The sequence below is a fragment of the Rousettus aegyptiacus genome, unplaced genomic scaffold (assembly GCF_014176215.1).
Source record: "Rousettus aegyptiacus isolate mRouAeg1 unplaced genomic scaffold, mRouAeg1.p scaffold_m13_p_7, whole genome shotgun sequence".
Lineage (NCBI taxonomy): Eukaryota > Metazoa > Chordata > Mammalia > Chiroptera > Pteropodidae > Rousettus > Rousettus aegyptiacus.
In genome coordinates, this window is record NW_023416310.1 from 88,508,132 (window position 1) to 88,521,408 (window position 13,277).

Sequence of the window (13,277 nt, forward strand, 5' to 3'; positions counted from 1 at the left end):
CATTTATGCATTCATAGGGTCATACCAATTTGCGAGACTATTTCCAATTCGCATTTCATCGCACATTCAGGTCACAGTCTTTGCCCCTCACTTGATAGTTTTCTGAATAATCTTCTCTGCTAGTGAGTGAATTGTTACCTCCTGACCATCCATCCTCAAGACAGTCCCCTCTCCTGTTGGGCCCTTCCTTCTCAGGCACTGTTTAACTCTTCCTTGTCTATTTCTTTTCCATCTACCTCAGCCTCTTTGCCCTTTAGAAACTGCTGGCTTCATTACTATGCCCGTCTCTGTCCCTCTCGCCCCAGGCCTCTCTTGAACACTCTCTGAAGCTTTGGGTCCCCAAACCCCTCAGACAATGTCACAGAGCTGTCCGGGCCTCCCGCCAACACGGAAGAGCAGCCTATTTGCTTCAACTATTTATTGGTTCAAAAACGAAGACAGTTTTCTGTGAAGAGAACAAGAACCTTATCTCCCTCACACAATCAAACTAGATGAGTCCTTCTCCTCTGAACCCGAACACAGCCAACCTCTTACTCAGAAACACCGGGCCGAGCTCCTTGGCGATTCTTCCTACCAGTCGAAATAAACGTTTATCTTTTAAGTTCCAGGGCTTGTAATACGTAGGGGAATTTGGTAAGAATCCTCTCTATCGAGGAAAAACCAAAGCGGTCGCAGAGTTAGGTGTTACACACGTCTTGCTCTTGTTTTCTGGTTCCCATCAGTTAGTTTCTACTCACTGACTGAACGGCGGCCCTCCGACCTTACCGCGTCCGTGCGGAGCCAACTTAGTCCCTCCCTTGGTCCTCTGCAGACTGAAAGCCTCGGCCACGTCCACGCTCCTGCCAGTGGGGCCCGGGGGCAACGTACTCGGTTTGGCTTGAATAACAGATACAGCTGGGTTCTCAATACCCTGCTAACAAGCATTCAGACATCTACCTCAGGGGAAGGAAGGTGCCATCGAGACACAAAGTCAAGTCCTTCCAAGCTCGCCTCTCTCTTCCCAACCTCCTCAAAATGACACTGAATGTCCCTAATCAATCAAAACTGCTTCCTGTGCCAGCACGAGGCAGAACAATTCCAACCCCCACAGGCTCGGGACTATTCAGAGAGGAACGGGAGACTGAGAGACCCTGTGAAGGCTCTCCAATGCCAGAAACCACTAGAAATAGGTAATGTTATGTTCGAGAACCTTCTTCCTTGGGTCCACATTCACCCGTGCTGCCTAAGTTGACTTGAATCCAGGAAGGTCAGACTCAGACACATACCTGAGTACCTCACTCTCTCGGTGAAGTCCAAGGCTGAAGTCTCCTCTGTCCTCACTGGTAGCAGTTGGCCTTCTATTCTAGACCTGATGAGCTCTCCAAATCTGAAGAACACACAGATATGAGAATTTCTGAAATCCTATTCTGTTAATAAGGCTCTCACTGCAGGTTCATCCTGCTCCCAGAGACCTTCAATATTTCCTTCGCTTGCCCAAAGGTAGCGGGGAGTGGGGAGCTATCTTTGCATGGCCTCTACATCGGAGAACCCAAAACAGGAGGGGCCGTCGCTTACCCCCAAATGAGGGGAGGGAACCCTCATCTCCAGCTCCAAAGCTCCGGCTTGGGATTTTCCAACTTCCCCCTGCTTTATAAAGGGAGAAAGGTGCCGGGCGTGATGAGGTGACTTCGCACAGGTGTGAGGAGGACTGGAATTGCTGCAGAGAAACACCGGGCACCCCGAGGAGACCAGCAGGAGACTGACTGCAAGGCTGGCTTCCAAAACCCCGGTATATATAAGAATCACCTGGGAATCGTTAAAAGGCATGTTTCTAGCCTTCAGTCACAGTCTGTTCAATGACAAACAGATGGAGTGGGCCTAGCACACGTGAGCCGCCACCAGCAAAGGAGCAGGTCTAGAGCTACCACTAAACCCGCTTCCACGCTGCGGGAGGGGGCTCTGTTCCCAGGAAAGAGTAGCTTTGGCTCCTGACTGCATCAGTGATAACAGCAATAATAAACTTAACTTGTACAGAGTTCTTGCTCTCTGCCAGATACTGTGTGGGGGGCTCAGTAGGCATCGTTTAATTAAACTCCACCAATAAATGCTAGCTAATATCATCCCCATTTTATAAACGACGCTTAGATTGGTATGTGCCTGAGGTCACGCAGCTGTAAATTAAAACTAGGATGGATCGATCTGACTTTACTGCCTGATCTCCGTTAACAGTTAAGTCTCATATCTTAGTAATGTCTCTTTGCATCACTGGAAATACTTAGATGTCACGACTGTTGCATCACGGGCAGCCACTTCCTCGAAACGCTGTGAGCCTGAGCACTTCACGATGTCCAGGCCCCGTGGCGTCCCGCACGGGGCACAGCCCCCGAAGACAGCTGCAGCTTTACTCGGCCCTCACGCCCCATTAGTGGGACTCCACAAGCTCTACGTGAGTTCACGCATTTCGTCTTCACGATAACCCTCATATTATCACCACTAGAAAACACTAAAGTCCGAAGAATTTTAAAGGTTCTGAGAGGCTGAATACACAAATGGACAACGGCCGGACTGTATGTAAAGTAGAAGTCTGAGCCACAACCTGCAGCAACCTTCCCAGAAAACCAGTCCCTTATCCATCATAAACAGCCCAGGAAGCCAGCCTGCTATGAGTCACACTTGTAAGGAGTCTGATTGCTAGATTTAGTAACAGTCTGGGAAGCAAAACAATAACTTCAGGAACAGTCAGCCCCAAATGGCCAGGACTTGACTCATAACTGACAGCGTCCGTAAATTCTGGCCCGACTTCCAACTGAAGACCCACCAGAGTGCAGACAGGAGAAACTGAGTCTGGCTGCTTGAAGCAGATGTGGACTCTGCTCGGGGGTAAGGGGCCTTTACAGAGGCTGCAGGACCAGGCTCCAGAAAGAGGTAAAGAGGCAGCTCCAGGAGATCCACTCCATGTAGCAAACTCCACATAGAACAGAAGAGTTTCCCAGAATGAATAAGCATCCTGTATTTCTTTTCTCCTTACGTCAGTAGACTTAAGACTTAGAAAGAGAGGGACACACACACACACACACACACACACACACACACACACAATGAGAGAGGGAGAGGAGTGGAGCGAGGGAGGGAGAGAGAGAGAGAGAGAGCACGAGCCAGCATGATCTGCCTAGCTAGGTATTGGTTATCGATTGGTCATAACTTATTTGGAATTTTTCATTCTATGGGTGTAAAGATTTCTTATCGGAAGGATTAATAAAATGATTTAATGTGTTAAGATCCTTGAGTTCAAGTTGTCTTTATTCACGTGCAATGTTATAATCTAAAAGAGATGATGGGGTCAGGCAAGCAGAAAAATCAGATAAAGATAGAGAAAAGTTTTCTCTACAGTTAACTTGATTCTCCACTAGGAATGCACTTTAAATCCTTGCCGCATATAGAGGAAGTCAGAAAGGGAATTGCCATTTACAGGTTAAGCTCTGTGTTAGATTATTTATTTACATTATCAAATTTAATATCAAAACAACCCTATAAAGTAGGTGTTACCACCTTCATTTTTCAGACCGGGAAATCGAAGGCCAAAGAGTTAAAGTAAATTTTCTGTGTCACATGGCTAATAAGAATGAAAGCTGAGTGTCCTTGTTCTCTCTCTAGTTCATCTGCCACATCATCAAATCAGCAATCTACCATTTTATCCCTAATTGTGATTCAAATGACCATAAACGGTGCCATAGTCCAAGCCACGGTGAAGTTTCACCCAGTTTACACCGAGGGCCCCTAACCTGTCTCCGTGCTTCCTGTTTCGCACTTATGCGATCTGCTCTTCACACGGAAACTGGAGCTGGAGTGTATTTTCAAAGTGCAAATGTGATCATGTTACTCCACTGCCCCTCTCCCTCCCCGACCCCACTCCATGCTTAAACACATCAACAACTTCCCATTGCCCATGATATAAAACTTAAACTGTTTATATGTCTTATAATGCTAAGGTTTGACCCCTGACTACATTTTCAGCTTCATTTCTCCTAATTCTGCCTCTCACCTTCATTGTCCTTGAACACTGTATTCAAGTCAGAATGAATTCCCTTTATTTCTTTTATCAATTCCTTCTTCTCTCTCTCTCTCTCTCTCTCTCTCTCTCTCTCTCTCTCCAACCCCCCCTCCCTGAAATGCTTTCCCCTCTTTGTCCCCTCCTTGCTCTTGGATAAGTTTGACATATTGCCCCAAGACATCATTTCCTCAGGGAGGCTCATTTCTCAGAGGACCAGGTCTTTCATGCTTTATGTCCCCACAGCACCCTGTACTTTCCCTATCATGATGCTCAGCACATTTTTTTTGAGGTGGCCATGAAAATGTGCCTCTCAGATCTCTAATGAGTACATGATTTAATGGCCCCAGTGCTGAAGCCATACTTTCCACCACTGCTCCCAGTCCATGACTGAGCCCAGAGGAATACTAAGACAGGTCCATTCCTAGATGTGACTTCCAATTGCTAACTTGGCTTGAAGACTCTCCTCAGCTTTGCCAAAGCTCTATGAGAATGGTGCAGATTTTTTTCTACACACATTCTTTACTTTCTTCTCTCTTCCATAGTGGCTGGACATGCACTGCATTCTCCTGTCTATACTGTGCTCTCCCAGCCTCCCCTAACTCCCTCTCCATTCTCCTTTATAGTCAAGTCCTCCAATAAATCTCTTGAGGCTCATTTCTCAGAGGACCAGAGATAATATACTTCTTTAATCCTCTGTCTTTTCTCATTGGAGTATGAGCCATGTGAGAGAAGGGCTAAGTCTGTATTATGGAAGTCATCACTGCTACACCCGGCTCTAGTACAGTGCCTAGCACATAGTAGCCACTCAATAAAAATGCATCAAGTGAATATCATTAAATGAAGGTTTGGATCCAGTATTCGTTTCAGTCTGAGTCCCGCCCCATTTTCTTTTTACCTCTCTATTCTTTTTTTCCCATTGCCCTCACCTTAAACACACACACACACACACACACACACACACACACACACTCTCTCTCTCTCTCTCTCTCTCTCTCTCTCTCTCTCTCTCTCTCTCTCTCTCGCTCTCTCTCTCTCTGCAAGCAATACTCCATGCTAAGCATGATGGGATAATCAGATATAAATAACCATAATCTTTCCTCTCAAAAAGTATAGGGGCATTAAGTGTAATTTGCAAAAAGCTTTTATAAGGTAGGGGTAACAGAGAAGGAGTTAGAAAAAAAGATCCAGATATTTGGTAATAATACACCTGACCATCAAGGCTTTGTTCTGTTTACTGACGGATTGCCTATAACAGTGCATGTTACATAGTAGGCACTAAATAAATTTTTCCACAGTGGATGAACAAATGAATTGAACCATTTAGTTCTGTGGATTTTTCCCATTCTTTCTTTGTATTTGGATGCCCTCTGCACAGAAGTCCTAGAGCTAACACAATATAGATGTACTGTAAAAGTCTAAACTTGACCTTTATTTTGTATTTTGTTGATGACATTTCTCCACATTTTGTTCTGGGGTAAACACAGCATTTGACAAAATGTCTCTTAAGTCCTTGTTGTGCTTGAACTGAGAACTGGAATTTGATTCTTGAGATTCTAGAAGATGTACTTAAGGAGTTTCTAAGTAAGAGGTTGGAAAGTAAACTATTACCAATTTGTCCTTAAGAAATTATGTAAACTTTCTTGCCAAACAAAAGCATCCCTAGTTAAATAATTGAACTGAATGGCCATCAGCACATACTATACCTAAGGACTGTGCTCCATACAGTGAGCACTGGAAAGACGAATGAGGTGTGGCTTTTGTCAGTGATGACTCTGGTGATGGGGGCATCTCAAAGGGACACAGGAGGGGACAAAAATTAAAACTTGTCGTATTCTGGAGTACCTCCATGATAGCGTATATGTACTGAGGTGGTGGGAGGGGAGCGGGGAGCTCACGTGTTACCAGAAAACTAGAGGACAGATCTTGGGTGTTCAGTCCTTACCGCCGCCGTTGCATTGCTCTCTGTCCAGGACTGTCTGATCTATTTGAAGATGAGCCAGTGTTAAGGGTGGGTGCCTCTTGTCACACTTGTTAGACACTTGCCACCCCGTCCCAGCTCACACCCTCAGCGAAGGTCCCACGACCTCTCTGGGTGCTGTGAAGAAAGACAGGTGACATAGTTTAGACACGCAGTTTCATTGCCCTACTAACCCATTCTAGTAGAAGTGAAACCTCTTTTCTTTGGGAAAAACTAGTTCTACTATGCGTCTGGCAACATTTATTTGTAATCCTGAAAAATGAAAGTTTTTATCAAATCTTTGACCAAAAAAGAGCAGACGCAAAGGCTTCTGTGCACAGAGAAGGAGACGCCCCCTCCCTCTTGCTTTCTCACAAACACACACACACACACACACACACACACACACACACACACCTCTTTCTGTCTGATGTAGCTGGAAGATCATAATAAAAGAACGTTTCAAAACACTGATTTGACACTCTTTTCTTAACCCATTATACTATTTCACACATCATTAGATATCTGTCGCAATCCTATGCTGTGATTTCTTTGAGGTTTAGAGTTATTCCTTATTTTTTCCTCATGAACCCAGAACCTAGTACAGTGCCTGACACACAGTAAGCCATTAGTAAAAATTCATCAAATGTATGCATGTGACCTTAATAGGCCTAAGACCTCAATCTCTCCAATTTGGCTTTATCAACAGAGCCACATGTTAGAAACACTTAGCAAATTCTAGGGCTTGCTGATCATCATTGTGCTGAAAGCCAGCTGAACTTTTGAAGGTAATGAAATGACGAAGTGCTGGAGGTCCCCCTCTATCTTCCTGCCTAGCACTGCCATCAAAACGCCAGTGGTGCTAATGAGATCAGGATCCCAGAGGCAGTTGCCCTTTTGGCATAAATGGCCATCATCTTCCTGCCCAGCACTGTGTCCAGCCCTGTGCAAATGTTCTTCCCAAGACACGTTTATTGGTTATTACATAAGATTCACTCTGCTAACTCATGCCAAGTGTTCTCTCTGGAAACCTCCCAGAGCCAGCTCAGAGTTGCCTGCAGAAAGTTATGTCACATCTGATAAAAACAGTCCTCGCTATGGCCGAGGTTTTTCGTTAGAGTTGGGGGTGAAGTAGGAGTAAAAAGTTTGCTGGAGCCTGCTAACCTCTCTGCAGCCAGCAGCTAAGATTTTCAAACTGAGCACTAAGTTAGATGTAATTTAGTAAACTGCTCAGTGTGTCATTTTACCCCTGGGTTAACGTGGGAAAATGAAGAAAGCTAACTGTACTATTATCACTTCAGCATAATGGGCCAGTGCCCCTGAGCAGCCGCTGTTCTTATTAGATGGTGTTACCGGGGGAAATAGTATTCCCTCTTTCCCTGTGTCTGGCAAACCCGAGCTCATATCTCTAAAATGACTGTGCTGCTTCTGAAGGTACCGCATCTCTGAAAATCATGTACAAGGTAGGGAGCAAGATGACTTTGACGGGTCCTGACCCGCATTCCCACCTCTTACTAACTGCGGGTTCCCAGGCAAGTTATATAACGTTCCCTGAACCTCAGTCCCTCGTCTGTAAAATGGGAATGGCGGCTCGCTACCTCCGAGGGTGGTGAAAAATTAATGAAACAAGTGAATTGCTTAGCCCGTGTCTAGTATATGATGAACACTCAGTTGCTACCTACCATGATGATTATTAATTTTAAATACACTTAACACATTATCCAAAATGACAAAAAGCAATGGCGAAGGGTAATATAAGGTCATTACAAAACATGAAAAAGAGGTACCTTTGCAGCATTCTCTAAGTAAACCAATAAAATGAGAAGTAGCCAACAACATGCGTGACTTTTTAATTTCCCTTTTTATTTCTGTTATAGTAGATTATATTTTCATTACCTTCGCTGTGTGTATGGGAATGAGTGTAGCGAAAAAAAGAATCAAGAAAAACAAGACATTCTCGTTTAATCAAATAATTGATATTTGGATAGTATAGCAGAGTTTTCTATTATTTTCTCAAATAGTTTACTGAGAGCTAGATAATGCATGAATTACGAATAAATAACGGAACACAAGATTTGGGGTGAGAAGTCTCAGCTCTGCCCTTTACCAGGTGTGTGAACTGAGGCAAGTACCGCATCTTCTCTGAGTCTTTTCCAATGTGTAACACAGAGGTATTGGTGTTACTTCATTTACTCTACCTTCAAATGTTTTGAAAATCAAAATAAAAAAATGAATTTAGAAATGCCTCACATGCTTAAGTGCCACACAAAAACCTGTACATGAATGTCTGTGGTGGCTTAATTCATAATCTCCAAAAACTGGAAGCAACCAAGATGTCCTTTAATAAGTGAATGTATGAAAAACTGGCACAGATCTTGTTTTGTAATACCATGCTCCACTAAAAGGAACCAGGGCTCATTGTAAAAATGACAAATTTTAAGACTAAGACTGGGAATATATGAGTATGGAGCATTCTGTGCTGCCAGAAAAAAGTTCTAAAAAGAGAAAGAAAAGAAGGGGAGGAGAGGGGAGGGGAGGGAAGGGAAAGGAAGGGAGGGAGGAAGGAAGAAAAGAAGGAAGGAGGGAGGGAAGAAAAAGAGGGAGGGAGGGAGGGAGGAAGGAAGAAAGGAAGGAAGGAAGACCCACAATGATCGGGGTATGCCAAAGAAATGATCAAAGCTAAAATAATTTGAACAACCAAATAAAATAGTATTGAATTATAATCCAAAGTATAAAATATCCATGAGTCCATGCCAATATAAATGATTTAAAAAATAGGTAGATGAGAAGAAGAGACAAATCTCCAATGCAGCAAAAATTCCAGCAGCTTTATGTAAACACTCCGCCCTCTAGGAAGTGGAACATAACTCCCACACCTTAAGTGTGGGCTGCACGCAGTGCATGTAGCTACTTCACCCAGAGAGGACAGTCGGAAAGGAGGGGATGGGGAGAGAACTTTATACCAGAGAAACCTGACCAACACCACCTTAGGCAACATCAATAGTCAGAAATCATGTTGATAGTATATAGCCTGAATATGATGTGATAAAAATGTCATTTTATGTCTACTATCTTTCTTCCCAAAATCCATAACCATCGTGTATCCATGAGAAAAGCAACGGACAAATTTTAATAGGAGGGCATCCTATAATATATCTGACCAGTACTCTTCAAAACTCTCAAAGTTGTAAAAAACACAGAAAGCCTGAGAAATGTTCACAGCCAAGAGGAGCCTATAAAGACATGACAACTAAATATAATGTGACATTCTGGATAAAATCATGGAACAGAAAAAGGATATTAAATAAAATCTAACAAAATGTGAATAAAATATGAACTTTAATAAATAATAATCTATTAATATTAGTTCATTAATTGTAACAAATTTACCATACTCATGTATGATGTTAATTATAGAAGTATATGGAAACCCTCTGTATTATCTTCTCAGTTTTTCTGTAAATCATCTAAAACTGTTCTAAAAGTTTAAGGCTATTTAAAAGCAAAATAAAACCAAAAATAATCTAATGTGCTCTACAGCTATAATGTCTTATTACTTCCTATAACCTTACAGCCACTCTTATGGCTGCAGAGGAGTTATTAGTAACCCTGTTAAACTGATGAGGAACCATAGAATTAAAAAGAGTCATGAATTTGCCCAAGGCACTGGAAATATAAAGTTCTGGATGCTGACAGCAAGCCTAGGTCTTCTTATCTCTTCCTTAATTCCACAATTTCCCTTCCACCAGTCACTAAGGTTCATGAGAAAGGACTGTGTATACGCAGGTAATAGCCATGATTCCCCATCACCTAGGTCAGATGTTGGCTCATGAGAGCCACTTAATAAAGTCTTTATCGCAGGTTGAGTGAGCTCTTCCCTACAATATGAGAAAATAGCCAAATAATGGCTTACTCTCCAGACACACTAAACAACTTATACTACTGTTGTCCCGTGTGGGTATCTGCCATTACTGTAATGACAGAAATTTATATACCTAAGCATGTTCTAAAGGTTGAGAAAACATTGTCAATCCAGCATTAAGTGACTGATGTTTAACTTCATTTGTTAATCATCATATGAAAGTGTTATACACACAAAAGAATGTCCTGTATCAGAAAGAGAGATATAGACAAGCCAGTGTCCTGTGCTGGGTGAATGTAATGAGGACCAAAAAGTACAGTAGGCAGCCACTGTCTGTAAGAGAAGAATAAAAATCTAAAGTACCACACTAGGCAAGCATGAGGGTGATGGAGGATTGTTAAATAAAATCTCAGACTCACAAAAAAAAAAAAATTAAAATGATTGAATTAAAGAAGTTCTAACAGTCACCAAACCAATCTGAGATTTTTCTCCCAGATCTGATCTCAAGAAGAGGAATGTCAAAGGTACAGTCTTTGAGTAAAGACATTATGGTAGGCTTTTCTCAACTCTCCAAGTCATCAAGATCAAAACGAACCTTCTATGCCTTTCCCAGACAGAAGGAAGGGGGAGAGGTTATGGTGGCTAAGGCACAGGCATATGTAGGATCGACCTGAGGAAACCTCACTGCAGGCACCATTGTTTGCTATGCCAAAAGGACTAGTACATGTTTGCAGAACATAACACTGCAGAACCTGTCTCCACTCTCAGACCATTTCATTCTCCTGTTTAAAAGGCTCCCCAGGCTTCCTATTATACGTAACATGAAACCCAACTTCATCGGCGTGACCTGTAAAATCCTACATGATTTGGTCCCCACTTCCCTCTTTGAACTTCCCTCCCAATGCTCCTTCCCTCATTCACATTCCAGCTCGTATCCTTCTCACTGTTTCTTGAACCAGCCGAGCATATTCCTGCTTTATGGTCTTTGCACTTGATGTCTTGTCTTCCTGAAATGCACTCCCTCCGGATTTCGGTTCAATTATCTCCGTCTCCAACAGGAATCGTCTGACGCTAACCGAAATCACCAACCTATTCCTCCCCTGAGTTAATTGAAATCCTCCAAGAAGCAAATGCCAAGACATATTAGCCGTGCAAGAGTTGTACGGGGAGCCATGCCTGTGAGGGGGCCGGGGAAGCCATCACACTGTAATGTTAGTCTAACCCATGAACAGAGAGGGGAAAGAAGGAGGGTTGACTATGATGTGGTCCTAATGAAGTTTTGGCAAGACTAATGCTGAGTCCTCAAGCTGGAGTCATCACTGGAGGAGTCCTGCATCCCACACCGATGGGCTGGCCTTGGTACCCACGCCATGCTGGGCCACTGGCTGGGAGCAGCCCTTGGGAAGTGTGATATCAGCACGAATTTGGCAGTGGATTCCAGTGCATCAGTCAATGATGTTCCCCAGAATCAGCGATTTCCATGGCCACCAACACCCCACGCCCACTGCAGCCATGCTCCATCACGTCCCTTTGTTTCTTTATAACAATCGTCTTAGTAAGTACCTTGCTTATTGCCTCCTCCCCTTTATCATCATCCTTTCTAACAAGAGTACTGAAGTCTTAGCTGTCTTATTCACCAATGTATCCCAAAACCTCAAACACTTCCTGGCACACAGCAGGTACTCAAAAAGCGTATGAAATAAATCTCTAGGTCTTTGGAAAGGGGGAAAGGAAAGGAGGGCTATTCCATATTTTTTCTCTTTATTGGAACATTCTAATAGATGGGACTCTACTAAAAAAAAAAATTAACTTCATGTAAGTTAAAAAAGAAACCTGCTGAACTATAGGTTTTTCTATTCCTCTAATTCACATCTAACTAGGTTCTCCATTATAATCTTATCTATATTTTCCTAGGAAAAGATATTCTTTTTACTCCACTCTCAAATGAAAAATATGATAATAACACAATATAGTTTTATGGGTTTTTTATATCCTTAGTTTATAAAGCACATCCATGTACATATCTCACTGAATTCTCTCAACACTCCTACATAGTACTTGTTATTATCCTCATATTCTAAAGGAGAAAATTGAAAAGAAACCAAAAAAAGAAAGTCAAAAAAGAAGCAAAATGGGCAGATTAGGATGCCCACATTAATCTGCTTGATAGAAGGGAAGAGAGTACATTTGGTCCATGTGGAAGTGTTTGATTATTCCCCCCAGAGGGCCAGCTCCAGTCAATGCAGTAATTCTTTGTAAGATTAGAAAATGAGTTTTGAAACAAAATCTGTTGTCTGATCTATTTCTATTTGAAATATTTTTGCTTCCCTGACTCCAGCTTTTTAACACAAAACTGATTATACAATTGTAATTTTCTGGACAGGTACACTTCCATGCTAAGAGATTCCTGCTCTGATCTGCAAATGCTGGCTAACCGGCAAACTCTAGATACCAGCATTTCCTGACGAGGCTCAGGAAGGTCCTCATTCATCTCTCCTGTGAAGTTATTTTTCCTCTTTTGCAGATTATGGACTTTTTTAGTATTCAGGAAAAATAAAGACATTTGAACAGCAAAGTGATTCTTCTGCTTGCTCACTTTTCTCTAAATTTTCTTTAAAAGTAAAATCAACATTAACCTATTATCAGACTGCATATTATGTTAACTTAAATATTTATACATTATATATAATATGCTATTTGTTTCCTATAATACAGCTAGTGATTCACCTATTTGTTGATCCAATTATTGTTTATTGATGACTTACTGTGTGCATTACTTATTCCTGTACAAGTTGCCATGGGGCATCTTACCTGCAATGGAAAAGGTAAACTATAATCTCCTCTAAGAGCTTCACGGAAGGGCTGGGACAAGAACTGGGCCAAGAAAGAGAAAGATCAGGAAAGAGATTTCAAACAGAAGACATTCTAGAAAATAAAAGGAAGAAGATCCAAACCACAGGCAATTCTATCATGGGACACACGTTTCTCACAGATACCAACTTTGATAAGGTTTGTGTTTTTCACTGTTTGGGCCTGAGGACCTTCTAAATGCTCCAAAGGTACAAATAACAATCAGGATATCACGATGCTTGGATCCAGCTCCATCTGTGTGCGTGTTTCCTCTCGGGTTCAGGTCAGCCTACACGCGGAGCACATGCTGCTGCTCCCTACGCCCAGCTGCCCGCCAGACGTGGCTGACAGATCCCAGATCTTACAACTGCCCCCTTAGATTTCTACACATTCAACGACCGCCACAATCGCCTGGAATTGGCCCTGCAGATGACACCAACCTGCCACTCCAGGGACCTGACTCTGCTTAGGATAATACAGTTAAGTGAACCTTGTAACTTTCCTCTTCTTACACTGACTCACACTCAACTTACCATCCCAATAATATTTCACAATAAAAGTTAAAGTAACTTAGAAGT